Source organism: Styela clava, chromosome 10 (genome assembly GCF_964204865.1).
Source record: "Styela clava chromosome 10, kaStyClav1.hap1.2, whole genome shotgun sequence".
Lineage (NCBI taxonomy): Eukaryota > Metazoa > Chordata > Ascidiacea > Stolidobranchia > Styelidae > Styela > Styela clava.
The window spans coordinates 7,862,033-7,871,666 of record NC_135259.1 but is presented as its reverse complement, the minus strand read 5'-3'; the positions used below and the strand labels follow the sequence as shown (position 1 = coordinate 7,871,666).

Here is a 9,634-nt window from a genome sequence, read left to right as displayed (position 1 = left end):
ATTATTCTTAATCTGCTATGTTTAAGAAAACCAAAGATGCATAGCGTAAGCGATTTTTGTATGCAAAATATATATAAGGATTTAGTTTCTCTGTAATTAATACGATAACAAATATGAGCAACTAACTTAAAACATGGTAAGACTACCTATTTCAGTAATATAATGATGAAATATCAAGTTTTTGAAATGACAAAAAAGCCGATGGGCTGTTATGTCAAGGAGATACTTCGAGCATAATAGACACCACATCGAGATTTGAAAGACATTTTTGCATTTTGCAAGATTTTTGTGCATATATTCCCGATAGCGTGTTTTATCACTTTTCATACATCAATAATCATTTTAATTTTTTAAAGTCTTAAATTTGTTTTTGTCTGCTTCATCAGTTAGAAAGTTCCTTGCAACTGCGTCAAAAAAATGGGACCTCTCTTAAGAAAAATTGTCGTTTTCATCGTGCTGGTACTGTGGATTGTATCTATTGAAGGTAAGAAATTATAAGCAAATAAATAGAATAGTCATGATTATGTTATTTGAATCAGCTTGTTATCGACTGGAAACGATTTTTTGAATGATCTATTTTCAGTAATTTACGAAAATAAATTTTATTCATCTTTTCTAGTACTTTTAAAACGATCAAGATATTGACAGAAAGTTTGACAATGTCATTATTATTGTGACATATACAGCTAACTATTACAGTTTTACAACAATTATTTTGTACCCGTCTATGTATATGCATTGATTGATTGAAAAAATAAGCTATTTCGAGTGGTTTCAACAGTTCTTCAAAAATTTTGTCTTTACAGGCCGAAGGGGAAGTTTTCAGATGCTTTCAAATCGCAGACGCAGAACTTTTGCTGGATGAACTTATCGAGAACACAATTTCAATAAAATAATCATTTAATCAACAAATGACAATAAAATTAACACAGTTATTTTGTACAATTCTAAAATAAAAATGAGCATCAGCCGATCGATGTTTGAAGTTTGGTCTGGTTTAAATATATATTATAGGGATATATAGCTACTATATTACAGAATAGTCTTCAAATTAAGGAATACAATAGACCAAAGGAGTGACCAGTATTGCGAGAACAGCTCAGATTTGTCGAACTCGCCAAATATGAATCAAAGCAAGATATAATCTGGTACTTTAGCACACAATTCTATGTCCGTGGATTGTCATGGTATTTTAAAGACGTGATGCTTTTATTTTTTCCGCAATTCAATGCAAGTGCGGTTCACATTGAACACAAGTCAATTATATGCCATAAATTTTAAATAGGCAACCAAAAAATCATTATCCGGTGTAAAATGGGGTTTTTCTAATGAATCGCGTGATCGTGGCGACTGTTTCATCAGTCTTTCCGCGGGGATTTCCAGGCGATGAATATATGTTTTTGATATCCTAATATACTTTATATATTTTTTTATTGTATTAAATTAAATTGTACACTCAGGATAACAAATCGCAAGGTCGCAAAAATACTTATCAGAACTAGATATTATGCGACAGTTCAATTAAGCAAGCATATTGCCGGGGTATTATGAAATAATGATGTTGTCGTAAATCCACGACGACAAAAATTGATTTAACAGACATAGATGATTTAAATCGTAGTTGTCATTGATTGAATAATACGTGACGGTAAAATCATTTATTATACACTGAAAAAATCGGATCTTCAAACGAGCGAGTAACCGCGGAAATTTTTTGGAATTCATCACCCCCTCTTTTGAGAATCCTGGCTGTGTCACTGGTAACACCTAATCACGTTAATGGTTACAGAGCCACAGCTGGAGCTCATCTCCGAATTAAAAAAAACATGGAGCTTCGAAGCTATGAGATCTTACTTTGAGAGACCATAGAACAGATCCAAAATTCAAAGAGAATCCAAAACATTCATTGAAATCGAATTTATAATGTGTGTTAGCACTGTATGCTATGCACTTTTCCTTTAATTAACACTTTATGTTTTTGTGTCGGGCAACATGTTTTAGTAATTTGAACATTATTTAAAATAACTAAAAACGCCATTAACTGCATTTCATCTTTATATAATATACCTCAAACAAATTATAACAACTGCAACTCAGCCTGACTTCTACCCAATGATAAAATAGGACCCAGGTCAAAACAATGTTGTCGGATGACGTTGCTGTCAATTTAATTATTTATTTGAATATCATGAGTAATATGAAGAAACAATAGGAAAACTTAAATATACACATTTGCAACTATTTCCAGTTCAATGTTCTTGTGTAGTTCAGGAAAAGCTGAAAAGAAAATACTCATAAAACAGAGGGAAATATTGAAAAAAAAACGCTTTATTTGCTATAAGACATTTTGGCAGATAATGAAACGCATACGAAAAGAGATAATATGATTGGAAGAGCCTCAGTTTATCAGTGTTACTCTCAATTCCATTTCTTACATCTTGTTTGAAATGATGGTCGTTGGAAATTATGAATATAAATTAATATCTTTATAAAATCTGGAAACGTCTGAATATTAAACATGGAAGATTTCTGTATGCAACCAAATGATATCTGTTTTGTTTATCGCTCATTAATTTCAGCACTTTAATCACATCCGGAAACAGCGCACCTGTCCAAATTAAAACAACTAAATACTTGATCGGGTGAGAGCTTTATTGAAAATCGAATCATTTTACTTTCATATAATACTACAGTCGTATAGTAAAAATATAAGTAATATATATCAGTATTTCTTTGGATGCCAGTTAATTACAGATCTAAATCACGGAAAGTATGACGTTGATATACCGTTTGAACTTATCTGAAACTTGGCGAAAATAATCCTTGGTACGCCTGCATTCGAAATTATATGCATACGTTTCGTTCAATAGGTATGTGATCGCATGAACAGGAAGGTAAATGAATAACAGTCGGTAAAAAAAGGGATGCACAGTCGGAAGCTTTTATTTAATCATTCATTTCCGGATTTCCCGATTTAAACGTAATGAAAAAATTTGAACATCAAAACTATATAAAAAGATGGTTGCTGGTGGTATATATCATATTGCTTCTTCAAAGTATTCTACAAAGGTGAGTTTTATAGTTTATTCCTAATGTGCTTTGACTGAGAAAATTGTAACGCATGGAGTAAACAAAACAGTGCAATATATAAAGATTAAATTGTCATGAATTCGATAACAAATATGAGTTTGAAAATACTATCAAGTTTTTAAAATGATAAGAAAACCGATGCGCTGTTACGTAAAGGAGATACTTTAGGCATAATAGAAACCGCACCGTAGATTTGGAATACACAAATTTATGGTGCATATATCCTTATCGCGTGGTTTATTACTTTTAAATTTCAATTATTTTACATTTTGCTTTTCGTTTGCTTTATCAGTTGGAAATTTCATTGCAATTGCGACAAAGAAATGGGACCCATACTAAGAAAAATTGTCGTTTTCGTCGTGCTGGCACTGTGGATCGTATCTATTGAAGGTATAGGGAATTATGGGCAAATGAATAGAAAACATATTTAAGTGCTTTGTACATAATACTTGTACAGACCACCAACATATACGTGATTGAATTAGACCTCATATAACATTAATCTCTAATCGTTCTAAAAAAAAATTAGTTTACTAATCATAGATCATATTCTATTTGAATCAACCTATTAATGACTGGAAACAATTTTTCGAATAATTTAATTTTAGTAATTTAAAAAATATATTTTTATTCACATTAAAAGGATTAAGATATTGAAAGAAAGTTTGACAATGACAATTTTAATGTGATACGTAGCTATTTATTACATTATTACACTATTTCGTGTGCCTTTGAACAAAGCTATGTAGCTTATATGCATGATTAAAAAAATAATCGGCTAATTTGAGTGAATACAACAGCCCTTCATACAATTTAGAATACTGCATTATTTCGTCTAAACAGAATTGGACAAAATAATTATTATTAAATGAATTTGAGAAGACGAAACTTTACGCAATATTTCTTTGTTTTGTCTCCACAGGACGAAGGAAAAGGTTTCAGATCCTTTCGAGATACGGCAGACGTCGCTTTTGATGAACTTATCAAGAATACTATTTTTATTAATGAAATATAGCCTTCAATAAAAGAAAAGAAAATTTGCAAAGTTATTTGTACGATTTTTATATAAAAAGGCGCATGAATGTCAGCCGATCGATAGTTAGAGTTCGATTTGATTCCAATACTGTTTCTAGGAAAATATTGCTCCCAGATTACAGAATAGTCTTCGAAGTAAGGAACACAGTAGAACTTTTTATAAAAAAAAATGCACAATATAATTAGTTCTTCTTAGAATTGGGTTCAGAATTGAAGATTAAGAACAGATTATTAAGATTATTGAACAAAAGACTTTAACCTGATGGATGGTTTTGGTTCAACAAGCCAAAGGTGGCCAGAAGATTTTTTCTTTATTTTTTTGTAATGGATTGGTGATAATAATATTGTGGAATTGCGAATATTGTGAAATACCCTACATAACGTAATTAATCTTCCGTAGTTTGTTGGGAATTTATAAGTTATACGGATCGATGAAAAAACAATACGTATAGACAAGTACGAACATTAATCCCTTTCTCTGTGCTTTCGTGACCGGGGCTGGAGAGACGAAGCTGGAATTAAGCTTACCATATCAGATAGAGCTACCAGAAATGGGTTCAAAACTCTCGTTTTTCAAAATTTTCAAAAGATTATAAAATTGTTGATAACTCGTGCGATTGCATTCGTCAAAATCGCTGGTTGTTTCTGTCGGCGTGACGGGTTATTTAGACCTTAAAAATCTTTACGTCGGTGTTTATACTAGCTAAGTCGAAATTTCCCTAAACATATGTAGGACGATAATAAATACATTTTGTGCTGCACGCACGAAAGAAAACGCTTTTATGGCATGGATAATTTGTGTGCCTGTGACACACATTCTGATTGGTTGAATTTAGAAGCCACATCACTGAAATCGACATGCAGTCAATTGTGTACCTTTTATACATTTCACTATGTAGGATTTCGTTATAGATTTGTAAATTTTTCTAACCTTGATAGCTTAACAAAAATATTCTCAGTCGCCAGCATTGCGATAGAGCAAAGTCGATAATGAAAGAACTGCTGAAGGTCGTCAAATTTGCAAAATTTGAGTCAGAACAAGAGATAATCTTGCACTTTAGCACACATTTTTATGCCCAAGAATTGCCATGGCATTTTAGAATAGAATTCATTTAATTTTTCCCCAAATCGATGAAAGTGCGAGTTACATTGAACACAATTTAATTATGAATCAACCATTTTAAATGTGCCCGTATCGGTCATAGATTGATTACTCTGAGCAACGAAATATTATTATCTAGTCAAAAAGTCGACTCTTCTAATGAGTGGCGTGAACGTGGCGACTGTTTCAGAAACCTTTCCGCGGGGATTTCGGGGCGATGAATATATGTTTTTGATATCCTAATATATTTTACATGTATTTTTATTCTACTAAATTAAATTGTACTTTCCGGATAACAAAATCGCAAGGTCACAAAATTAAACTAATTATAATCTGGCAGTTTATCTCAAATTTTTACGCCCGCATATTGCCGCTGTATTTTGGCGTGGGGATGATGTCGTAAATCAACGACAACGACAATTAATTTAACATAGAAAGACAGTTTAATTTCTCGAAGTTATCCTGGATTGAATATTTTACGCGACAGAAAAACAATTCTTTATACGCTGAAAAACTCGGCTTTTTATACAAGCGCTTAACCGCGGAGAATTTCCGATTTTGAATTCGTGAGTAATATGAAGAAACGAAAGTAAAACCAAATATACTCATTGACAACTATTTTCAGTTCATTGTTCTTGTGTGGATCCATGAAAGCTGATAACAAAAATACAGATGGAGAAAACAGATGGAGATTCATGTTATAGTAAAAAAAAAATAAACGATTTGTTTATTCGCTATAAATCCATTTGGCAGAGCAAAAAAAACACACATGCAATTAAAATATTATGATAGAAAAGACCTCAATTACTCAGTTGATATTGCTCACTTATATTCTTACATGTTGTTTGAAGTGAGATCAATGGAAATTATCAATGCATGAGCTATTTATTATCTTTTATAGAAAATGGAAACGTCTGGATGATAACCATGGACGATTTCTGTATTCAACCAAATGATTTCTGTTTTGTTTATCGCTTATTGATTTCAGTTACATATTTATCACATCAGGGAGCACCTGCGCCCCTAACCTAACTAAAACAACAAAATGCAAAACTCTCAATCCAGTGCTGGGAGCTTCGGTAAAAAATGCATCATTTATTAAGCCCATGACAGGAAAAATAAAATTAAAATATGAGAACACCAATAAATTTTGCAGTGTAGTAACAAATATATAAAGACATATATATACAGGGTGGGCCAAAAAATGTTACCGTTTTGTTTATTCTGTCAATGTATAGAATGGTGACATTTTTTTAGCAGACCCTGTATATAAATACAATTATTATATAATTATACAAGTATTTCCCGGGGATATATAGTGTAAGAAGAATTAGTCACGTTGGATGCAAGTTAATACCACATTAAAATCACGAGTAAGTATGATATTGATTTGATGTTTGATCTTTTCTGGAAATTGACGAAAATAAATCTTTCGTCCGCCCGCATTCAAAATTGTTTGCATCCGCTTCTTTCAATAAATATTTAATCGCATGAACAGGCAGGTGAAATAATAGCATGTGTGCACAGCGAAAGCGGTTATTTAAGAGGTTCCCGATTTAATTTCCCGATTTAAACATAAAAAATAGAGCAATAAAACTATATAAAAAGATGATTGCTGCTGATATATATTATATTACTTCTTCATAGTATTCTATAAAAGTGAGTTTTGAAGATTATTCTTAATCTACTATGTCTAAGAAAACCAAAGATGCATAGCGTAAGCGATTTTTGTATGCAAAATATATATAAGGATTTAGTTTCTCTGTAATTAATACGATAACAAATATGAGCAATTAACTTAAAACATGGTAAGACTACCTATTTCAGTAATATAATGATGAAATATCAAGTTTTTGAAATGACAAAGAAGCCGATGGGCTGTTATGTCAAGGAGATACTTCGAGCATAATAGACACCACATCGAGATTTGAAAGACATTTTTGCATTTTGCATGATTTTTGTGCATATATTCCCGTTAGCGTGTTTTATCACTTTTCATATTTCAATAATCATTTTAATTTTTTAAAGTTTTAAATTTGTTTTTGTCTGCTTCTTAGAAAGTTCCTTGCAACTGCGTCAAAAAAATGGGACCTCTCTTAAGAAAAATTGTCGTTTTCATCGTGCTGGTACTGTGGATTGTATCTATTGAAGGTAAGAAATTATAAGCAAATAAATAGAAAATTTATTTCTGCTGATTTGTCGATGTTACTTATGCAGAACACCTATCTATACGTCATTGAATTAGATTTCATATAACATTATACTCTAATCGTTCTGAAAGTTTTGTTTACTAACCATGAGTCATGATTATGTTATTTGAATCAGCTTGTTATCGACTGGAAACGATTTTTTGAATGATCTATTTTCAGTAATTTACGAAAATATATTTTTATTCATCTTTTCTAGTACTTTTAAAACGATCAATATATTGACAGAAAGTTTGACAATGTCATTATTATTGTGACATATACAGCTAACTATTACAGTTTTACAACAATTATTTTGTACCCGTCTATGTATATGCATTGATTGATTGAAAAAATAAGCTATTTCGAGTGGTTTCAACAGTTCTTCAAAAATTTTGTCTTTACAGGCCGAAGGGGAAGTTTTCAGATGCTTTCAAATCGCAGACACAGAACTTTTGCTGGATGAACTTATCGAGAACACAATTTCATTAAAATAATCATTTAATCAACAAATGACAATAAAATTAACACAGTTATTTTGTACAATTCTAAAATAAAAATGAGCATCAGCCGATCGATGTTTGGAGTTTGGTCTGGTTTAAATATATATTATAGGGATATATAGCTACTATATTACAGAATAGTCTTCAAATTAAGGAATACAATAGACCAAAGGAGTGACCAATATTGCGAAAACAGCTCAGATTTGTCGATCTCGCCAAATATGAATCAAAAAAAAATATAATAAGGTACTTTAGCACACATTTCTATGTCCGTGATGTCATGGTATTTTAAAGACGTGATGCTTTTATTTTTCCGCACGTCAATGCAAATGCGGTTTACATTGAACACAAGTCAATTATATGCCAAGAATTTTAAATAGGCAACCAAAAAAAATCATTATCCGGTGAAAAAGTCGGCTCTTCTAATGAATCGCGTGATCGTGGCGACTGTTTCATAAGTCTTTTCGCGGGGATTTCCAGGCGATGAATATATGTTTTTGATATACTTTATATATATTTTTATTGTACTAAATTAAATTGTAAACTCAGAATAACAAATCGCAAGGTCGCAAAAATAATTATCAGAACTAAATATAATGCGGCAGTTTAATTAAACAAGCATATTGCCGGGGTATTTTAAAATAATGATGTTGTCGTAAATCCACGACGACAAAAATTGATTTAACATAGATAGATGATTCGAATTTCCGTAGTTGTCATTGATTGAATAATTAATATGGCAGTAAAATCATTGCTTATACACTGAAAAATCGGATCTTCAAACGAGCGATTAACCGAGGAAATTTTTTGGAATTCATTACACCCTTCTTTTGAGAATCCTGCTGGCTGTGTCACTGGTAACACCTAAACACGTTAATGGTTACAGAGCCACAGCTGGAGCTCAGCTACGAATTAGAAAAATGGAGCTCCGAAGCCATAATTCGTATGGCCCCGGAGTACCGGTTATTTCGAACTAGTTCCGTGATCCTAGGTGCGTCTTGTAATTTTAAACCTAATTTAGTGATTGAGATCTTGCTTTGAGAGACCATAGAACAGTTTCAAAATTCAAAGAGAATCCAAAACATTCATTGAAATCGAATTTATAATGTGTGTGCTTGTGTGTTGGAAAAAACAAAATATCATTTTTCATATTGTTTTCGACATGATTTATCGGATTTATGTAGATCAATTTATTAGCACTGTATGCTATGCACTTTTCGTTTAATTAACACTGTATGTTTTTGTGTCGGGCAACATGTTTTATTTATTTGAACATTATTTAAAATAACTAAAAACGCCATTAACTGCATTTCATCTTTATATAATATACCTCAAACAAATTATAACAACTGCAACTCAGCCTGACTTCTACCCAATGATAAAATAGGACCCAGGTCAAAACAATGTTGTCGTATGACGTTGCTGTCAATTTAATTATTTATTTGAATATCATGAGTAATATGAAGAAACAATAGGAGAACTTAAATATACACATTTGCAACTATTTCCAGTTCAATATTCTTGTGTAATTCAGGGAAAGCTGAAAAGAAAATACTCATGAAAACAGAGGGAAATATTGAAAAAAAAACGCTTTATTTGCTATAAGACATTTTGACAGATAATGAAACGCATACGAAAAGAGATAATATGATTGGAAGAGCCTCAGTTTATCAGTGTTACTCTCAATTCCATTTCTTACATCTTGTTTGAAATGATGG

The 9,634-nt window shown here is 31.7% G+C and overlaps 3 long non-coding RNA genes across 4 annotated transcripts; all 3 read left to right on the top strand.

Annotated features, from left to right (window-relative positions):
* Nucleotides 1–349: 349 nt before the first annotated feature.
* On the top strand, nt 350–973 carry LOC144428050 (uncharacterized). The gene is made up of 2 exons (XR_013478023.1): nt 350–484; nt 807–973. It is a non-coding gene; the product is annotated as an uncharacterized LOC144428050 (long non-coding RNA).
* Nucleotides 974–2,634: 1,661 nt separating this feature from the next.
* LOC144428066 (uncharacterized) lies at nt 2,635–4,188 on the top strand. Its single transcript, XR_013478039.1, has 3 exons — nt 2,635–3,069; nt 3,383–3,480; nt 4,013–4,188. It is a non-coding gene; the product is annotated as an uncharacterized LOC144428066 (long non-coding RNA).
* Nucleotides 4,189–6,753: 2,565 nt separating this feature from the next.
* LOC144428061 (uncharacterized) lies at nt 6,754–8,083 on the top strand. 2 transcript variants are annotated; one of them, XR_013478033.1, is made up of 3 exons: nt 6,754–6,886; nt 7,285–7,378; nt 7,821–8,083. It is a non-coding gene; the product is annotated as an uncharacterized LOC144428061 (long non-coding RNA). The 2 variants fall into 2 exon arrangements; XR_013478032.1 differs by having other exon boundaries at nt 6,863–7,035.
* The last annotated feature ends 1,551 nt before the right edge of the window (nt 8,084–9,634 follow it).